This window comes from Elephas maximus, chromosome 6, assembly GCF_024166365.1.
Source record: "Elephas maximus indicus isolate mEleMax1 chromosome 6, mEleMax1 primary haplotype, whole genome shotgun sequence".
NCBI classification, from domain to species: domain Eukaryota; kingdom Metazoa; phylum Chordata; class Mammalia; order Proboscidea; family Elephantidae; genus Elephas; species Elephas maximus.
The window spans coordinates 45548335-45569783 of record NC_064824.1 but is presented as its reverse complement, the minus strand read 5'-3'; the positions used below and the strand labels follow the sequence as shown (position 1 = coordinate 45569783).

Below are 21449 nucleotides of genomic sequence, written 5' to 3'. Positions count from 1 at the left end.
TATTGTCAAAATTATTGACCAGACTTGGCTCAGAATGGGCTTTCCAAAATTAAATAAAGTCCATTCTATCAAAACTTCAGATATTTTACCTTACTGGAGGTAAAGATAAAATAAAATTACGCCTTTTCAAATATTTACGACTATTGAAAGATGTAAAACAAGAATGGGCCATAAAAAAATTCCAAAGAGCAATAGATTTTTAAAGCTTTTAAAAAGACAAAATCGCAGATGCAAGTAGTGTTAGCAATAATAAAAACCAGTCCAAGAAAAAAAAAATCATTGCCAATGAGTAAATCCCATGGCAACCTCATGTGTGTCAGCGTAGAGCTGTGATCCACAGTGCTTTTCATGACTGATTTTTCAGAAGCAGATCAACAGGTCTTTCTTCCTAGGTGCTTCCGGGTGGACTCGAACGTCTCATCTCTTGATTAGTAGCGAAGTGTATAATCTGTACCACCTAACTGTTTCAGTTAGATGAAATTTGCTACTGTATATCAACACCAAAAAATAAATAACCAATAAAAAATTATGAGGACTATGTCATGGAAAGAAGTCTAAGCACTAAGTGAAAAAAAGCTGAAAACAGAATTACACGCACACTTTGACAATACCCAAAAACCAAACCCACTGCCATCAAGTCAATTCTGAGTCATAGCGACCCTAAAGGACAGAGTAGAACTGTTGCCCCACAGTTTCCAAGGAGCACCTGGTGGATCTGAACTGCCGACCTTTTGGTTAGCAGCCATAGCTCTTAACCACTATGCCACCAAGGTTTGACAATAAGTATATATAAATGAATGTATTTGGGCAAAAAATGCAAATTTTGAAAATTTTAATCTTTTAAATTAAAAAAATTAAAAAATATCCTGATAACGAAGGTAAATTAGAACGAAAAAATTTCCATCGTTTGACTAAGTATATATCTTTCGTAAGACATTACTTTTACAATGCTTTTCAACCCAGAAGCTCAGTGATACTACTTTGAAAGAAATAACACTCACCTGAAGAAACAACATCTGAGATATGTCTTATAAAATATCAGCTCTGAAATCTCATTGTTAACTTTGATACTGTAACTTCATATATTAGTATAACAAACCAAAAACCCAAACCTATTGCCATCAAATCAATTCCGACTCATAGCGACTCTACAGGACAGAGCAGAACTGCCCCATAGGGTTTCCAAGGAGCAGCTAGTGGATTAGAACTGCCAACCTTTCGGTTAGAAGCCAAGCTCTTAACCACTGCACCCCCAGGGCTCTGTATTAGTATAGTTCAGTACAATTAACATAATTAGTTTAAACCGCAGTCTTTTTTTTAAAACATGATTTCTGGTTGAAGCTACTTTCAGGGGCCAGGCAGGCTCTAGGTTGGTAAATATTAACAAGGTAAACTCATTAATGATTGATCACCTTTGCTACATTCCTATCTTCAGGAAGACACTTGAGTTTTATTTATCCAAAACTTGTCATTACTAAACTACTGCTTGTAGGGAAGTGCTTTGAGAGTTTTTAAATGATAACTAAACCAAAAAAGAAAATGAAACCCATTGCTGTCAGGTCGATTCCAAGTCATAGCGACCCTACAGGACAGAGTAGAACTGCCCCATGGAGTTTCCAAGGAGTGCTTGGTAGATGCGAGCTGCCGACCTTTTGGTTAGCAGCCAAGCTCTTAACCACTACACCACCAGGGTTTCCAAATGACAACCATTGCGTGGGAAATCTATATAGAGTACCAACCTACTTGAGGATTAGTATCTAAGCTAGAAATTGTATTTGGTCAAAAGAGCCCCTATGTTAGAAGATGTAAAAAACATTAATTCTGTTGTTATAATGGTATTGTGATTATGCTTGTTTCTTTAAAAAGAAACAAGTCCTTTTCTCTTAGAGATGCACACCACAGTATTAATGGGTAAAATTAAATGATATCTGAGATTTGTTTTAAAATACACTTTTTTTTTTCTTAAAGGTGTGGGGGACAAAAAAAACAAGTTGGTTGAGACTACATTATGGGTACAAGTGTTCCTTATATAGTCTCTTCATCTTGAGAAAAAGAAAACTATGAAGCAAAATAAAACAACAAGGGAAAACACATTAAAAATTCTTAAGAACACTTAGAAGCCTATGGCTAAGTTCAGAAGTTTAAGGCTTTCCCTGGCCACAACGTGCAATTCTGGGCTTAATTACAGCACCTACTCCAGTTCCTGAAAGTGGCCAAACACCAATTCTACAGGTGGTTATGAGAACAAACAAACAACAAACACCAAACCCATTGCCTTCGAGTCAATTCTGACTCATAGCGACTGTACAGGACAGAGGAGAACTGCTCCACAGGGTTTCCAAGGCTGTAAATCTTTACAGAAGCAGACTGCCACATCTTTCTCTCGCGGAGTGCCTGGTAGGTTTGAACCGCCGGATTTGCAGCCAAGCACTTAACCACTGCACCACAATGGCTCCTCACAGGAGGTTAGAAAAGCCCATTGCCGTTGAGTCGATTCCGACTCATAGCAACCCTAAAGGACAGAGTAGAACTGCCTCATAGAATTTCCAAGGAGTGCCCAGTGGATCTGAACTACCAACCTTTTGGTGAGAAGCCGTAGCACTTACCACTACGCCACCAGGGTTTCCTCTATATGAGGTTAGAGCTGTCACATAATCATTGTGATTCATTAGGAACAGGGATTCTCAAATTTGAGTGAATACCTATGATATATGTTTTAAAAGCTAGCTGAGCAAGAATCAACTGGAGAGCAGCTAACAACCTCCACAGACAAGAATCTCGAATCTTCTTTAAAAACGAACAAAACCATAACTGTAACTCCAATGCAATACAGCCAAGAATAAGGCTTTGAGAATTTGCGCCACCATCCCAGAGAGTATCAAGGTGACCAGAGCTCCCCAAAAGATACTTTAAAAGACAATGCTCTGTAATCTAACAAACTGACATTAACTGACAGAAATGGAAGGAAAACATGTTGCTGAGAGAAAACCGGGACAGGCTTTCCATGACTAAAGATCAATCTCTAATTAAAACTTTAGGAAACATTGAGGGCTCACAATTAATACAGCCACCACAGACACTGTTCTAAAAACAGATAACAAGTAAAATGTATTTTCAGTTTCTTAAAAATAGGGACTGTGCTTAATAAATGTGCCACACACAGGGTCTTGCACCATTAACTGATTAAATGCATGGGAAGTATGCTATAGTGGGAAGACTTCAAGAAATCAGCAAACTTGGGGTAGTTAAAAATTCAGATTACTGAGCTCTAATTCCAGAGATGCTGAATCATTAGCTCTCAGATCGGGGTGGAGGAGCCCTGTACATGACCCCTTAATTTTGAGTTTGGGTTAGACTAGACAATTTCTAAGGTCTCTACCAGCTTTGAAATTTCCTGAATCTTGGACGAAAACAGGGCAAGAAAAAAAATGAAATCTTCTTCTTCTTCTCACCCCAAGAAAAAGCTATTTTTATATTAGATAATAGCACAAGGGTTTGATTTTCTACTTTGCTGCAGTAATGATAAAACTTTAAGAGCAGTTAGGATGGTACAATTTTAACACTCTAAAAATGAAGTTAAGGTTGGAATGCACTGAACACATTCCCTCTCATTACCAAAGCAAAAATTCTTCTATAGCTTTCAAATTTCTAAAATAATACAATTAACCAAGCAAAAACCAAACCCAGAGCCATCGAGTCGATTCCGACTCACAGCGACCCTAAAGGACAGAGTAGAACTGCCCCATAGAGTTTCCAAGGAGCACCTGACAGATTTGAACTGCTGACCCTTTGGTTAGCAGCTGTAGCCACTTAACCACTATACCACCAGGGTTTCCAATAATACGATAGTTTATAAAAATAAGTCAGCTGGTTCTTTGAAAGAAAAAAATCAATATAATTGATAAACATCTAGCCAGGCTAACCAAGAAAAAAAGAGAGAAGATACAAATTACTAATATCAGAAATGAAAGAGGGGTCATCTCATGGACATTAAAAGGATAATAAAGTAATATGAACAACTCTATACCCACAAATTTGACAACTTAGGTAAAACAGACAAATTCCTACAAACTACCGAAACTGACAAAAAAAAGAAATAGAAAAGATGAATAGACCTATAACAAGTAAAAGAACGAATCAATAAAAAGAAATCTCAGAGGATTTCACTAGTAGACTCTACCAAACGTGTAAAGAAGAAATAATATCAATTCTGTACAATCTCTCCCAGAAAACAGAAATAGAGGAAACACTTCCTAATTCATTGTATGAGGCCAGAATAAATAAGTAGGATTTATTCCAGGGATGCAAGGCTGGTTCATCATTCAAAAATTAATTAATGTAATCCACCATGGCAACAGGCTAAGGAATGGAAATCATATATTATCAACAGACGCAGAAAATGCATTTGACAAAATCCAACACCCATTCATGATAAAAACTCTCAGCAACAGAGCAACTTCCTCAGCTTGATAACATCTACAAAAAACCTACAGGTAACCTCATACTTAATTGTGAGAAGCTAGATGCTTTCCCTCTATGATGGGGAACAAGGTAAGGTTGGGCCTCTCTCACTATTCCTCAACAACATTGTACTGGAAGTTCTATGTAATGCAATATGGAAAAAAAAATGCAAGGTTTACAGGTTGGGAAGGAAGAAATAAAACTCTCTGTTCACAGATGATATGACTGTCTGGTATGTAGACAATCCCCAAGAATTCACCAAAGGCGGGGGGGAACCCTCTTGGAACTACTGATTACCATAAAGTTACAGTATGCAAGGTTAATATACAAAAGTTAATTGTTCGCCAATATACCAGCAATGAACAACTGGAATTTGAAATAAAAAACACAACACCATTTACATTAGCACCAAAATAAACAAAACCCTTAAGGATAAATCTCACAAAATACGTACAAAATCTATTTGAAGAAAAATACAGAACTGTGATGAAAAAAATGAAAGATCCAAATAAACAAAGAGATATGCTGTGTTCACTGACAGAAAGACAGTATTATTAAGATGTCAATTCTTTCCAACTCGATATATAGATTCAGTGCAACTCCTGTCAAAATCACAAAAAGTTATTGTGTGAATATTGACAAACTGCTTCCAAAGTTTATATGGAAAGGCGAAAGATCCAGACTGCTGTTGTACATAAGGTTACTGTGAGTCGGAACAGACTCAACGACACCTAACAACAACAGTCAACACAATACTGAAGAAGAATAAAGTTGAATGACTGACACTATCTGACTTCCAAACTTACCATACCAGACTGGAACTGGAGGGACCCCCAAGGCCATGGTCCCCAGACCTTCTGTTAGCCCAGAACAGGAACCATTACCAAAGCTAACTCTTCAGACAGGGATTAGACTGGAAGAGGGGATGGAAAATGATACTGGTGAAGAATGAGCTTCTTGGATTAAGAGGACACATGAGGCTATGCTGGCATCTCCTGTGTGGAGGGGGGATGAGGGGGCAGAGAGGGCCAGAAGCTACCCGAATGGACAAGAGGAGAGAGAGTGGAGGAAGAACTCTGCTGTCTCATTGGAGGGAGAGCAATCAGGAGTGTATGGCAAGGTGTATGTAAATTTTTATATGAGAGACTGACCTAATTTGTAAACTTTCACTTAAAGCACAATAAAAATTGATTAAAAAAAAAAAAAAGACTTACCATAAAGACAGTGTGGTACTGGCAAAAGATAAGACTAATAGATCAATGGAACAGAATAGACAGCCCAGAAATAGACCCACACAAACACAATCAATTGATCTGACAAAAGTGCAAAAGCAATTTCAATGGAGAAAGGACAGTCTTTTCAACAAAAGGTGCTGGACATCCACAGGCAACAAAAATGAATCTACACACAGACGTGACATCTTTCACAAAAATTAACTCAAAATGGATCATAAACCTAAATGTAAAACGCAAAACTATAAAGCTTCTAAAAGAAGACAGCATAGGAAAAAATCTAGGTGGTATTCAGTTTGGCAATGAGTTTTCAGATAAATACCAAAACCATGATCCATGAAAAAAATACAGATGATTTGAACTTTCTTACAATTAAAAACTTCTGTTCTGTGAAAGACACTGTTAAGAGAATGAAGAGAAGCCACAGACTGGGAAAAAATATTTGCTAAATACATGTCTGATAAAGGACTTGTATCCAAAATGTACAAAGAACTCCTAAAATACTCAACAATAAAAAAGTAAACAACCCAATTAGAAAATGGGCAAAAGATCTGAACAGACACATCACCAAAGAAGATATACAGATGGCAAATAATCATATGAAAAGATGCTCAACGTCATATGTCATTCGGGAACTACAAATTAAAACAACGAGATACCACACTACACATAAGAGAATGGCTAAAATCCAAAAAAACGGGCAATATACCAAGAACCAGTGAGGATGTGGAGCAACAGTAACTCATCCTTATCACTGCGAGGAATGCAAAACAGAAGTCAATTTGCGCAAGACTGGGAATTTCTTACAAAGCGAAACAGTCTTATCATACGATCCAGCAATCTAGTGCTCCCTAGATACCTACTCAAGTAAGTTGAAAACTCATGTCCACACAAAAACCTGCAAACAAATGCTTATAGCAGCTTTATTCATAATCATCAAAACCTGGAAACCATGTCCTACAATAGGTGTATGGATAAACAAAATTCAGTATACCCATACCAAACCAGAAACCAAACCCATTGCCCTCAAGTTGATTCCGACTCATGGTGACCCTATAGGACAGAATAGAACTGCCCCACAGGGTTTCCAAGGAGTGGCTGGTAGATTTGAACTGCCTATCTTTTGGTTAGCAGCTAAGTAAGCTCTTAACCACTGCACCACAGGGCTCCACAACGGTCTGTTATTCAGCAAGAAAAGGAAATGTGCTATCAAGGCATATAAAAACAGGAAGGAACCTTAAATGCACACTGCTAAGGGAAAGAAGCCAGTCTGAAAAGACTACATACTGTCATGACATTCTGGAAAAGACAAAACTACAGCAAGTATAAAAAGACCAGTGATGGCCAAGGGCTTGAGGGAGGGACCAAGGGAAGGATGAAGAGGTAAATCACAGGGGATTTTTTAGATGGTGAAATTCCTGTTTGATACTGTAATGGTGGAAACATGACACTACACATTAGTTAAAATCCATGAACTTATATATAGTTCATTCACTGAGAGTGAATGTTAATGTAAACTATGGATGTTAGTTAATAGTAAGATACAGAGCACCAATGTTGGTTCATCAATTGTAACAAATGTTATCACACTAATGCAAGATGTTAGTAACTTGGGAAACTGTGTGTGTATGGGGGGAGGGGATATCTGGGAATTCTCTGCACTGTCTACTCAGTTTTTCTGTAAACATACAACTGTTTTAAAAAATAAGTCAACTAATTAAAAAAAAAAAAAGCCCAAAATCCTTTTTTATTCCCTTAAAATGCGAATTCATATTTTAGTAACGTAGCAAAATCATAAATAATCTGGGTCTAAAACTCCCTCTTAAATGAAAATAACAAAAATCTTCAGTACTGGCTTTCCTTCTTATATATTCTCGCCAACTACGGAGGGACACAAAACTAATTTCTTGTTTTATGTGAAAACTTTCAAAAATTATATAATGACATGGGAAATGCTGAGCAAAACAAGCAAAAGCCATGAATACACATACACACACACACAGATATATACAGCATAACTGTAAATCTATAAATGCACATGCACGGAAAAAGAGGAAACAACTTTTATCTCTGTTGCTTATCTTTGTGAGATGAAATTATTAAAAATTTTTTTTTGCAGTGAGCGTTTCGCTTTTCTTTATAATCTGAATATAAATACCAACTTCTTCAAAAAAAAAAAACCTACTTTCTTAATTTCTATCAGAGAAAGACAACAGAGATTTTTTTTGGGGGGAGGGGGACATTTTATTGTCCTTTAGGTGAAAGTTTATATAGTAAATTAGTTTCCCGTTCAGTAATTCACACACAAGCTGTTCATGACATTAGCTGCAATCCCTACCATGTGTCAGCACTCTCCCCATTTTCACCCTTGGTTCTCCATTTCTAACAGTCCCCTTTCCCTGCCCCTCCATCTTCTCATCTTTGCTTTTGGGCAGTGTTGCTCTTTGGGTCTCATATAGTTGACTGTTCTAAGGAGCACTTGTCACATGGGTGTCACTGTTTATTTTATAGGCCTGTTTATTATTTGGCTGAAAAATGATCTCCCAGAGTGTCTTCAGTTCCATGTTAGAAGGGTCTCTTAAGGCTATAGTCTCAGTGGTTCCTCTGGTAAGTATGGTCTTTTTTACGAATCTTGATTTTGTTCTACATTTTTCTTCCAGTCTAACCAGGACCTTTTATTGTGTTCCTGGTCAGAGCGGTAGGTAGTGGCTACCAGACACCATCTAGTCTTTCTGGTCTCAGTCTAGTACAAAGGAGATTCTTAAGCCAGCGATGAGAAACAAGTAATTTTGAACAATGCCCATTTTAAGAAAAAAGTGGCTTCACTCAACCACGTTGGGTTGTTATTGTATCATTAGGTGCCATCAAGTTACCTTCAACTCATAGTGATCCTACGTACTACAGAACGAAACACTGCTGAGTCCTGCACCATCCTCACAATGATTGCTATTTTTGAGCCCAAAATTGCAGCCACTGTGTTAATTCATCTCCTTGAGAGAAGTCTTCTTTTTCACTGACCTTCTACTTTACCTTGTATGATGTCTTTCTCCAGGGACTTGTCCCTCCTGATAAGATGTCCAAAGCACGTGAGATGAAGTCTTGCCATCCTCACTTCTAAGGAGCATTCTGGCTGTATTTCTTCCAAGACAGGCTTGTTCATTCTCTGGTAGTCCATGGTGTAGTCAATATTCTTCAACAACACCATAATTCAAAGGCATCAAATCCTCTTCAGTCTTCCTTATTCCTTGTCCAGTTTTTCCGTGCACGGGACACTTGAAAATATCATGGCTTGGGTCAGGCTTGCCTTAGTCCTCAAAGTGACATCTTTGCTTTTGAACACGTTAAAAGAAGTCTTTTGTGGATCTGCTGAATGTAATACATTGTTTGATTTCCTGACTGCTGCTTCCATGGGTGTCGATTGTGGGTCTGAATAAAATGAAATCCTTGGCAACTTCAATATTTCTCCATTTTCATCATGTTGCTTATCACTCCAGCTGTGAGGATTTTTGTTTTCTTTATGTTGAGGTGCAATCCATACTGAAGGCTATAGTCTCTGATCTTCATCAGTGTTTCAAGTCCTCTTCGTTTTCAGCAAGCAAGGTTGTGCCAGCTGCATATCACAGGTTGTTAATGAGTCTTCTTCCAGCATCGATGCCACGTTTTTTCATATAGTCCAGCTTCTTGGATTATATGCTGAGCATATAAGATTGAATAAGTACGATAAAAGGACACAACCCTGACACACACTTTTCCTGATTTTAAACCACACTATCTCCTGGTTCTGTCCCAACGACTGCCTCTTGGTCTATGTACAGGTTCCGCATGAGTACAATTAAAGTGTTCTGGAATTTCCACTCTTCACAATGTTATGATCCACAGTCGAATGCCCCTGCATAGTCAATAAAACACAGGTAAACATCTTTCTGGTATTCTCTGCACTCAGCCAAGATTCATTTGACATCAGTGATGACATCCCTCATTCCACATCCTTTTCTGAATCTGGCTTGAACTTCTGGCAGTTCTCTGTCAATGTACCGCTGCAACTATTTCTGAATTATCTTCTGCAAAATTTTACTTGCACGTGCTGCCCATGGATAGGTAGACTCAACACTGTGAAAATGACAATTCTACCCAAAGCAATCTACGAATACAATGCAATTCTGATCCAAATACCAACAACATTCTTTAAAGAGATGGAAAAACTAATCATTAACTTTATATGGAAAGGGGAGAGGCCCTGGATAAGTAAAGCACTACTGAAGAAAAATAAAGTAGGGGCTTGCACTACCTGACCACAGAACCTCCTATACAGCTACAGTAGTCAAAACAGCCTGGTACTGGTATGATGACAAATACTTGACCAATGGAACAGAATTGAGAACCCAGGTGTAAATCCATCCACCTACAGTCACCCGATCTTTGACAAGGGCCCAAAGTCCATCAAATGGGGAAAAGACAGTCTTTTTAACAAATGGTGCTGGCAAAACTGCATGTCCATCTGCAAAAAAAAATGAAGCAGGAGCCATACTTCACACCATACACACAAACTAATTCAAAATGAATCAAAGACCTAAATATAAAACCAAAAACTATAAAGAACATAGAAGAAAAAACAGAACGAATGCTAGAGGTCCCTGATACACAGCATTAACAGGATAAAACCATAACTAACAACTGTCTAGAAGATAAGCTAGATAACCGGGATCTTTCAAAAATTAAACACTTAAGGTCATCCAAAGACTTCACAAAAGGGGTAAAAAGAGAACCTACAGACTGGGAAAAAACTTTTGGCTAAGACAAAATCCAACAAAGGTCTAATCTCTAAAATCTACAGGAAAATCCAACACCTCTACCACAAAAACACAAATAATTCAATTACAAAATGGGCAAAGGAAATGAACAGACATTTCACTAAAGACAACATTCAAGCAGTTAACAGGCGCAGGAGGAAATGCTCATGTTCACTAGCCATTAAAGAAATTCAAATCAAAACTCAATGAGATACCATCTTACCCTGGCATTACTGGCACGAGTCAAAAAAACAGGAAATAACAAATGTTGGAGAGGCTACAGGGAGACTAGAGCACTTATGCACTGCTGGTGGGAATACAAAATGGTACAACCATTTTGGAAAGCGATATGGTGCTTCCTTAGAAAGCTAGAAATAGAAATACCCTTTGATCCAGCAATCCCACTTCTAGGAATATATCCTAGAGAAAGAAGAGCCATCACAGGAATAGACATATGCATACCCACGTTCACTGTAGCATTGCCCACAGTGGCAAAAAGATGGAAACAACCTAGATGCCCATTAATAGATGAATGGATGAACAAACTATGGTACATACACACAACAGAGTACTATGCAACAATACAGAACAATGATGAATCTATGAAGCATCTCACAACATGAATCAATCTGGAGGGGATTATGCTGAGTGAAAGGACAAATATTGCACGAGACCACTACTAGAAAAACTCATGAAAAGGTTTACACACAACAAGAAATAATCTTTGATGGTTATGAAGGAGGGGAGGGGTGGGGACAGAAAAACACTAAACACACAGTAGACAAGTGGTAACTTTGGTGAAGGGTAAGACAGTACACACTGCTGGGGAAGCCAGCACAACTTGTACAAGGCAGGGTCATGGACGCTCCATAGATACAACCAGACTCCCTAAAAGCCTGAATTGCTGGACTGGGTGCTATGGGGCCCATGGTCTCGAGGAACATCTAGCTCAGTTGGTGTAACATAGTTGATAAAGAAAATGTTCTACATTCCACTTTGGTGAGTAGTGTCCGGGGTCTAAAAATCTTGTAAGTGGCCAGCCACTGGTTTCATCCTGTAGGAAGGGAGAATGAAGAAAACAAAAGACACAAGGGAAAGACTGGTCCAAAGGATTAATGGACCACAACTACCACAGCCTCCACCAGACTGAGTCCAGTACAACTAGATGGTGGCTGGCTACCACTGACAACTGCTCTGATCTCGTGGTGCAGTGTTCTGGACAGAGCTGGAGAAAAATGTGGAAAAAATTCTAACTCACAAAAAAAAGACCAGACTTAACTCGCCTGACAGAGACTGGAGAAGCTTCGAGAGTATGGCCCCCAGAACCCTTTTAGCTCGGCAAAGAAGTCACTCCCGGGGTTCACCCTTCAGCCGAAGATTAGACAGGCTCAAAAACCAAAACAAGGCTACAGGGGCACACCAGCCCAGGGATAAGGACTAGAAGGCAGGAGGGAACAGGAAAGTTGGTAATAGGGAACCCAAGGTTGAGAAGGAAGCGTGTTGTCATGTTGTGGAGTTGGTAACCAACGTCCCAGAACAATATATGTACTGTTTATGGGGCGCTAAAGTACAAAAAAAAATTTTTTACTTGCATGTAATATTATATTGTTTGATAATTTCTGCATTCTATTGAATCACCTTTCTTTGGAATGGGCACTATATAGATTTCTTCCAGTCAGTTGGCCAGCTAGCTGTATCCCAAATTTCATGGCATAGGTGGGTGAGTGCTCCCAATATTACATCCATTTGTTGAAACATTTCATTTGGTGTTCTGTCAATCCCCGGAGCTTTGTTTTTTTGTCAACACCTTCAGTGCAGCTTGGACTTCTTTCTCAATCAGTTCTTGATCCTATTTTAGCTCCTGAAATGGCTGAACATCGACCAATTCTTTTTGGTACAGTAACTGTGTATTCCATCTTCTTTGTGTGTGTGTGTGCAGTGTTGTAGCAAAAATTTATTATTTTTTTTATAAAAATATCCCTGTAGTTTCAACCAAAAAATTTTTTGTAAGCCCAGCTTACATGTAACAATATACCTACAAGGCTAACACTACACAATTTTTTCTAAATTTATTTTGTTGTTGATAATATATACAGCAAAATATACACCAATTTAACATTTTCTACGTGTATGATCTAGTGACACTAATTACACTGAGTTCATTCTATCCAAAGCAAACTTTATTCTCACCCTTCTTTTCTGAGTTGTTCCTCCTTTACTAACATAAACCCGCTGCCACCGAAGGTCTGTAACTACTTCCGTTTTCTTTTGATGCTTCCTGAGTCATTCAATATTTTGCTCCTAGAATCCTTTAATATTGCAACTCGGGCTTGAATTTTTCTTTAGTTCTTTCAGCCTGAGAAATGCCGAGTGTGTTCTTCCCTTCTGGTTTTCTAACTCCAGGTCTCTGCACATTTCATTATAATACTTTACAGTTTGTCTTCTCAAGCCACTCTGAAATCTTCTATTCACATTGGGTGGGAGGTTGTATTTTCCTGTGGCTTTGGTTATTTTACTCACAGTGAGAATACCAATGAGAAAACAATTATCAAAGCACTATAATCACCAAAATATTATTTTGGACTATTTGGGAACACCACAAAGGCTGCCTTTTAATCTTTCATCGCTTAAACCACTTCTATTATCCATTTTAGTCTCTTCTAGATAGCCATGAGAGGTTTTGTAACCATGTCTTTTAAAACAAAAAAAGATGGAGAATATGAAGCCACTTGACCAAGGTCCTACACAGTCCAATTCATTCCATCCAAAGCAAACTTTACTATGTGCCAAGCATAGCGCTTCGGTTGGGGTTTTAGAAATGAATGCCACACAGCCCTTTATCAACTCGGGCCTCCTTTTATTAGGGTTGCAAGATTATCTTCAAAGATGGGTTGGACTTGGAGTAAGCCAGGGCACCCACACTAGAAGGGGTTCTCTAATTGTGCCCTGTTACTTCCAAGAATCCAAAGGTCCTGGATGATCTTATTTCATGTGTGTTTGAGCAAGCAGCAGCCATTTTTTTTTTTTTTTTTTTTCAGAAAGCTCAGCCTACATTGTTGCCTTAGTGGCTTTTCCCCTAATGTCTTTAATTTGTAAAACTTAAAAGGCTCTTTTAAAAACTGGCCTTGGACCTTTCCCAAAGCTAGACTTGACCCCCTTTCAACAGAGCTCCTCACTTCTCTAAGCAAAATCATGAAATGTTAAGCACTTCTTTTTATTACTCTCATGGTTCCAAGTTTTTCTCTCTTCCTTGGTAACTGCCTTCATCCCCATGCATACTGTCCTTTTATTTATTACTCCTCTGCCAGGCTAAACCAGAAAAGTATCTCATAACAGTCGTTTGCCTCTGCCTTTTACTTGCAGGAGTCCCTTTTCTGTCAGCCAGCAGCCTACCCTCTACTCTGAGAAATTCCATCAAAAAAAAAAAAAGACAAACATTTACCCCATTGTTGATTTTATTATCAACCACATTTGAATGGTAATGGATTTCTATCAACGTATAATGTGCATCAAACGTACACCAGTATTTCCATTTTATACTGAGCCATGACCTAGAGACAGTATAATACAGGTTAGGGGGGCAGACTCTGGAGCCAGAAGAGTCTGCATTCGAATTCTGAATCTTCCACTTACTAGCTGTATTACCTTGGGCTATTTACTTAATCTATTATCTTTAAAATGAGGATAAACACATTAGTTGCCCCATAGGGTTCCTCTGAAGAGTAACTGACCTAAAATATGCAAAGCACTAACAGAATCTGGGCACAGAGACCAGTAAATGTTAGCTACTTACTTTATTATGCCTTTACCCATCACTGTGGAAGGAAATTTCACTCTTCTATTAAAATTTTCAAAAAATAAGCATATGAAAAAAATATTTTTTTATGTAGATGGGTCCACGAAATTACTGGGGTAAGATGGGAAGGCAAATTTCCTGTAGTCCGTTATGGTCCACAGGGAGACAGACAAGACGCTGAAAGGTGCCAACTCTCAGAAAGATGCAGAATTTTCCAAACGGATGCTAGCTGCTTGGTGAATATGCTGAAGACCTATTCCTATTAACTCCTACTAGTACAATCAGGTGTGCGGGGTTACATCACAGATCTTTTTGATGAAGCTGCACAGGAGAGAGTTCTAAAAGCATCAGGGTCATATGCACCTGCAAGATATGCACCTATGACCCATCCTGCTTTTTTGCTTTGTCTATTCATTATACTGCACCTAAATATGCACACCTATGCTCAAATTTACCTCTTACTTTTTTTTTATGGTGTCTTTATCTTCTCCCTGATTTCTTTAACCCTGGTCTTTTGTTTTTTGTTTGTTTGTTTATTTATGGTGTCTTTATCTTCTTCCTGATTTCTTTAACCCTGGTCTTCTACGTGCTGCATTTTATTCCAAGTTATCTCAAATGGTAACTTTTTTCTTTTAAATAGTGAACATAAGTAAATGCACACAGGCCCAAGGGGCACTCCTTTAACTCAGACTTCTCTTTCGTCTCTGACCCAGACTGCTAAATAATTATTTTGCTTTTCCCCCAAAACACCTGGCATTACTTTAATATTTAGTATCTTCTGGGTTTTAGGCCTCCTCCTCCTTCCTGGAGTAGCAGCCACCCATACTGTTCCAACCTCTCCAGCCCCAGACTGACAGCTTTAACCAAGGATAGAGGCAGTTAGATTGGCACAATCTTGAGAGGTGAGACCCTTAAAGCCAGTTGACTTGAATATGGTTAGCCCTCAGGATCTGGCCTTGCTCACTGGACCCTAACCTGAGACCCAACTTTACCTGGAATTTTTTTTTTTTTAATATAAATGTGATACAATCTCTTTCTATAAAGGAGCCTTCAAACGTGCTCATCTAGTTGTGGCACTGTTTTTCCAGTGTTTTAGTTATTTATTTAAATCGGTGATGTCATTTCATGGGATTTGAGCTCAAAATAACATCATACACATCCACGAAAATTTTTTTAAGAAAATGATGGTTCTGAAATGCCTTCTTTTCATCAAGGTTTACTACATAAACAGAACAATGTTCTTTATTTGGGATCTTTTCCAATTCTTTCTAATCAAAACATGTTTGCCCTTACCAAAGAAAAGGGTTAATTATCAACATCTGTTTAATGGGAAAAATATAAAATATTAATGACATTGCAAGGACAGAGACTGGAGTTGGATGTTACGCCAGCATCTATCTCACTCTTGTTGAAAACTTAAGAGGAATACACAGGTCTACTTTATACAGAATAATTTTTCCTGTTTCCAGTGCAGCCTTGACAATAGTCAGCTTTATCGGACTGAGAAGGATCCACCTTAAAGTGTAATGAGGTGTACAGCACTGTAACAAACACAAAGTAATTTTTCCAGTGCTTAAGATCTTGGGAGGAGACACAAATGGCAGAATTCAATCTCCTTTGAGTTCGTTCCTCTCCCTGCCTGACAATAAGGAACTACCACACAGTGGTTAAGCCTCTGCTGCTAACCAAAAGGTCTGTGGTTCAAACCCACCATTTGTTTCATAGGAGAAAGATGTTGCTGTCGGCTTCTGTAAGGATTTACAGCCTTCGAAACCCTAAGGAGAGATTCTACTCTGGCCTATAGAGTCACTATAAGTCAGAATTGACTCGATAGCAATGGTTTTTTTTTTTTTTTAAAGCATACCTACAGGAGTCCTAGAAAACCCTGGTGGCGTAGTGGTTAAATGCTACAGCTGCTAACCAAAAGGTCAGCAGTTCAAATCCACCAACCGCTCCCTGGAAACTCTACAGGGCAGTTCTACTCTGTTCTACAGGGTCACTATTAGTTGGAATTGACTTGAGGGCAACAAGTTTAGTTTTGTTTGGTTATAGGAGTCCTGGTTAAGTGCTTGGCTGCTAACTGAAAGGTCGGTGGTTCGAAGCCACCAACCACTGCTCATGGGAGAAGGATGAGGCAGTCCACTCCCATCAATGATTACAGCCTTGGAAATGCTATGGGGAGGGGGGGATAGTTCTATTCTGTCCTATAGGGTCACTATGAGTCTAAATCAGCTTGACACCAACAGGTCTTTACCATACCTATCCCCTTCTCCTTAACTCTCCTTTCTTTCAGCCAAGAAGCAGGTGAGATGATTTTTGTAGGTGTAATACACTGAGAAGAGGAGCCAAACCTTCACTTCAAAATAAAAAAGAGTCCTGCTTCCAATAACCATTTCACTGAAAACTAAAAAAATAACTGAGTTCACAACTATATACAAACTAACTTCAGAATATTTATGAAACAATATCTCAAAGTCCTTCATGTTCTAAAATTCTGAGATATTTAATGTCAACTGTAAACTACTATCATATTAAATAAATGAGGTAAGAGGAGATCAAATAAAGAATTCATTGCAATATAAACGAAGTTGATCCCTGAAGGAGAAGCATTTAGGTCCTGAATTTAATGATGCTATTGAACTCTAAAAGGAATGGTAACATCTGGGCTGAGGTACCAAAGGAAATGTGTTTTAACAGCAAGTAAAATGGAAGTGGCACTTTCTGCATGTGTTTCACAACTACCAGCATGTAGAATCAGACTAAATGAGGAATAGTTCGAGTATCTTGGATTATCAAAGACTAAATGCCTTCAAGATACTTCTAGCCTGGTAAGAATACTCCAATGCGTTGTGATTAAGTTTTCCAGAATACCAACATGGATGACTGGTACTGCAAGAAACAGGAAGAAACAAGGATGTTTACCTCACATCAATACCAGTCTGCAGTTACTCCACTCTTTGTTGGCAGACACTCTTTGCCCAAAAATGACACTGTTGCTAAATAAAAGAGATCAGCTTTTAATTTCAAACTGGGATGTCACACAGCCATTCTCTTGAATCATTTCATTGTATGCACTAATAATGTGTCTTATATTTGATTCTCTGTAGAATTTTGAATCCTGTAAGACTCATGTCTCAGAAATGCCAATGATCAATGGTGTATGTTTTTATCTTCCATCATTCACTCATCAATTCATTCATTTATTCAGCAAATATTTAACTGCACACCTAACCATATAGTAGGTGCTACACAGGCAGTGAAGTTAAAAAAAAAATGTCTCTGCTCTCACCGAGTTTTATAGCATAGTAAAGCAACAGTAGGCAAGCAATCACAACTGAAGGTGGTCAATGCTACAATAAAGGCATGCATGGTAGGGCTTAAGGCAAACAGCACTAAGAATTTGGCTTACAGGAATCAGAAAAAGTCTCCTAAAGGTAATCCTGGAGGTGAGACTTGGAGAACAAGTTGTATTTTGACAAGCAGAGAAGTAAACGGTTGTGGTATGGAAGCATGAGAAAATTTGGCATATGTCACTGAACTGCAAGAAGCTCATTAATATTGTAGCTTAAAGTGTGAAGGGTTGTAGGAATTCGGGGGAAAAGTTTACTGAGACTGTAGTCTGGGTCTGCACTGGGTAATGAAAACACTACAGTATACCAGATGCAGTGCCTGCTTCTGAGGAACTTACAGTCTGAAGTAGGAAAAAGACCCTTAAGCTGAATTTTAATAAGGTGAGTGTCACAGTAGAAGAACACACAGGAAAACATGGCTCTAGAGGCACAAAGGAAGGCCTTATACTTCATACAAAGGTGTTAAAATTTTATCCTATAAGCAACAGAAAGTCTCTGAAAAATTCTGAAATGGGTAATAATCGCCAATAGTGGCAATGTGAATGACGGACTGGAAGGCATCAAGACTAGAGCACAGAGACCAATAAGGAGGCTCCGCCAAAGTCCAGGCAAGCAAAGTAACAGGCCTGAATTATGCTATTCTACTGTAAAGCCCCATGGCAATTTTACAATCTTTTCCCCAGCCAGGTAAATGGAGATTCTTTCAAATCTATGATTAAAAGGAAAAATTCAGAGTGGTATTTTTCTGAAATTCCTTATATTTAAGGAGTTGGCAATAAGTTATATGTAAGTTTAAAAAGAGAGGGGAAAAAAGAGCCTTCTTGAAAAAAACTCATTAATAACATAAGTTTAAAAATTTAGTACAGACAGCCTTAAGTCCAATAATAGGCATATTAAAAAAAAAAAAAACCATTTCCATCGAGTCAATTCTGACTCATAGTGACCTTACAGGACAGAGCAGAACTGCCCCATAGGGTTTCCAAGGAACGCCTGGTGGATTCGAACTGCCGACCTTTTGGTTAGTAGCCATAGCACTTAACCACTACACCACCAGGGTTTCCAACAGGCATATAGGTATGCAAAACATGGAATATCAATTTGATTAAAAATTATATAATCATTTAAAATGATAATTTGAGACCTGAGAAACTTAAAATGTTAAATAGAAAAGACAGAATAAAAACCTGTTACGTGTAATTACAATACTGTATAGTATAACATGCAGAGTATATGTGTTGACAGCTAAAAGAAATGAAAATAGTTAAAATAATTCTGTATTATTTTTATTCCATTTTTTACAGTAATAAAGTAAAATGAAAAAGCCAACACTAGGTATTTATTGTATCCAGTGGGCCTGACCCCAAAATCTAATTTCTGGTGTTTGGTTTCAAAGAATGGTTTTTTAAATGGTCCTGTTGTCCAGCTATATTGTTATTAAAACATAAAAATATGATTAATTTGGCTAAGAGGAATCATTAAAATTCCTATCATGAACAATTGTTTCCCTCCTAACTGATACAAAAAGGTAAGGCAAATTCAATAAGCTAAAGAAACTCAAAGTCAGAGAACACAGAGGATACAAATCAAAAATAATTATGTGTGTTTTTCTTGAATTCTTCAGGGAAATGAATCCCCGGGAAATGATTCTAACACCTAAGAGCTTTCAAAAAAAGCCATTTAAAAACAATTCAGTCAGTCAACAAACATGCATTTATTAAGCATCTATAGACCAAGTACTTTTCTCTGAAGATACAAAAAAATAAAATACAGTTCCTGCCCTCAAGGAGCTCACAGTCTAAAAGGAGAGAAAGAATGGTTACAAAAATAATTGCAAATAAAGTATGGTGAGTGCAATTAAGTGTGGAATGTGAAATAACAAGGCAAATGTGGCTACTTTTAAGTAGTCTCCATGACACAGAAAGTGAGGAAAGAGCAATAGGAAATGAGGTTAGAGGAGTAGATGGAACAAATCAAGAAGGGCTTTGTAAATCATACTACAGTCATGCATTGCTTAATGTTCACAATGCATTCTGTGAAATAGGAATTAACGTGATCTGGACGTTGTGTGAACACCATGTTACAGAGAAAGGTCCTTTCAGGCATTTGTTTCCAGGATGAGGAGACTTTGTCTGTATTCAAAATTTGCTGGGGCAAAAAATCGCCCTCTACGATTAGTTTATCTAAGGTTTCAAAAAATTCTGCTGCTGCCTTGGCAGCAGTACTCGCAGACTCACCGCTCACTTTCACACTATGCAGTGAAAAATGTTCGAAGCGCCTGAATCACCCATCTAGCACTAAACTCAGTATCGTTCCTGCTTTTCTTTATGCATCTCAAACAAGCTTACTGCCTTAGCAGTGATCACTAACGTGCTGAGCGAGGGATTCGCTTTTGTGTTTGGTCCTCAATCCGTATCATCTGCAATCTCTCCATATCTGATACAGGTTCCTGTCGCGTTTTCGTTAGCCTTTTAGTTTTCAGTGGAGCCAATCCTTTAACAGTTTGGAGAGTTCTTTGTTTTTTGAAGATCGTTGCGATTATCCAGTGCAATGTGACTAAATCCACTACATCTTGTTCTCCATTGGGATTTCTGGACTCTAGTATAACGTTATGGGACCACAGACGTGTATGTGGTGGGATGCTGCCCAAACGGACATTACGCAGTGTGTCACTGCACAGAATTTGGGTGTTACTGAAGTCTATCGAATATAAACTGTCATCAGTTTTGTAATGGATGCACCATTATTTTATGTATACTAAGAAAAGCAGCTTTATGTTGGGGCCTTTTGAAATAGAATACTCCTGAAAGATAAAGAAGAAATAAACCAGCCATGCAGAAAGGGACAGCAAGGGGGGGGAAAAAATCTCCCCATGAGAACTAACCACAAGCAGGTCTGAACCTGAATTAGAGCTACCAGTGTGGTCCAAAAACAAACAAACAAAACAAAATAAGCAATGACTTTAAAGTGGTCTCAGGTTGGTGGTGTCCCCAGATGATGACTGGCAGAAACAAATGCTAATTTTCTTTAAAAGAACTAGACTTCAATCCAGGACCACAGTAATTTAAGGCACAATCTCATTTCAAAGATGAAAAATGTACATCTTAGAATCAATAAAAACAAAAGCAGATCTTACATTCAGTCTCAAATCTGGTGGAAATTCAGAATTACTTAGAGAACTTTTTAAAAAATGCCAGGCTGTATACTCAGACACTCTCAGACAGGAAGGCCTTTATGGGAGCCTTGGTATCTCTACTTTCACAAGCTTCCCAAGTTTTTTTTTATGCCATCAGACAAGATACCAAGATACTAGCACATGTCTGCAGAATCTGCTGAAAACTCCTAACGTAGACAATGAAGAACTACAGGAGGATTTTAAGCAAGAGCATAATCTGAGCAGAACGACACTTAAAGAAGACCACTCTGGTGCTGGTGAACTTTGTGAAGAAGACAGAAGAGAGGAAGCGCAAGAGGTGGGGTGAAGGAGCAGTAAATATAATACGAAGTTACTGAAACAGTAAAAATCTAAAAATCTAAAATAGTTAACAGTGGAATAAAGAAAAGACAGTATTGAGGCGGCAAAATTAGATTTTTATAAAAACTGGATGATGGCAGAGGTGTGGAATCTGATTCTGAAAATTTTCACAAAACTCACTGCTGCTCCTGGCCATTACAACCACTGGGCCTTTAAAAATAAACTCTATTTCGGTATAGTAACATGTGGCCTTTAGCTGTATAATAAAGTATAAGTGCTACAGAAAATTCCATACTACATAAACATCAAATATTCCAAATGTTACTAACACTCAAAATAATCTCCAAG

The 21449-nt window shown here is 38.2% G+C and overlaps 1 protein-coding gene across 2 annotated transcripts in view; it reads right to left on the bottom strand.

Moving 5' to 3' along the window:
• The window catches only part of EPC2 (enhancer of polycomb homolog 2), a 160438-nt gene that overhangs the window by 90993 nt on the left and 47996 nt on the right, over nt 1–21449 (bottom strand). The window lies entirely within an intron of this gene.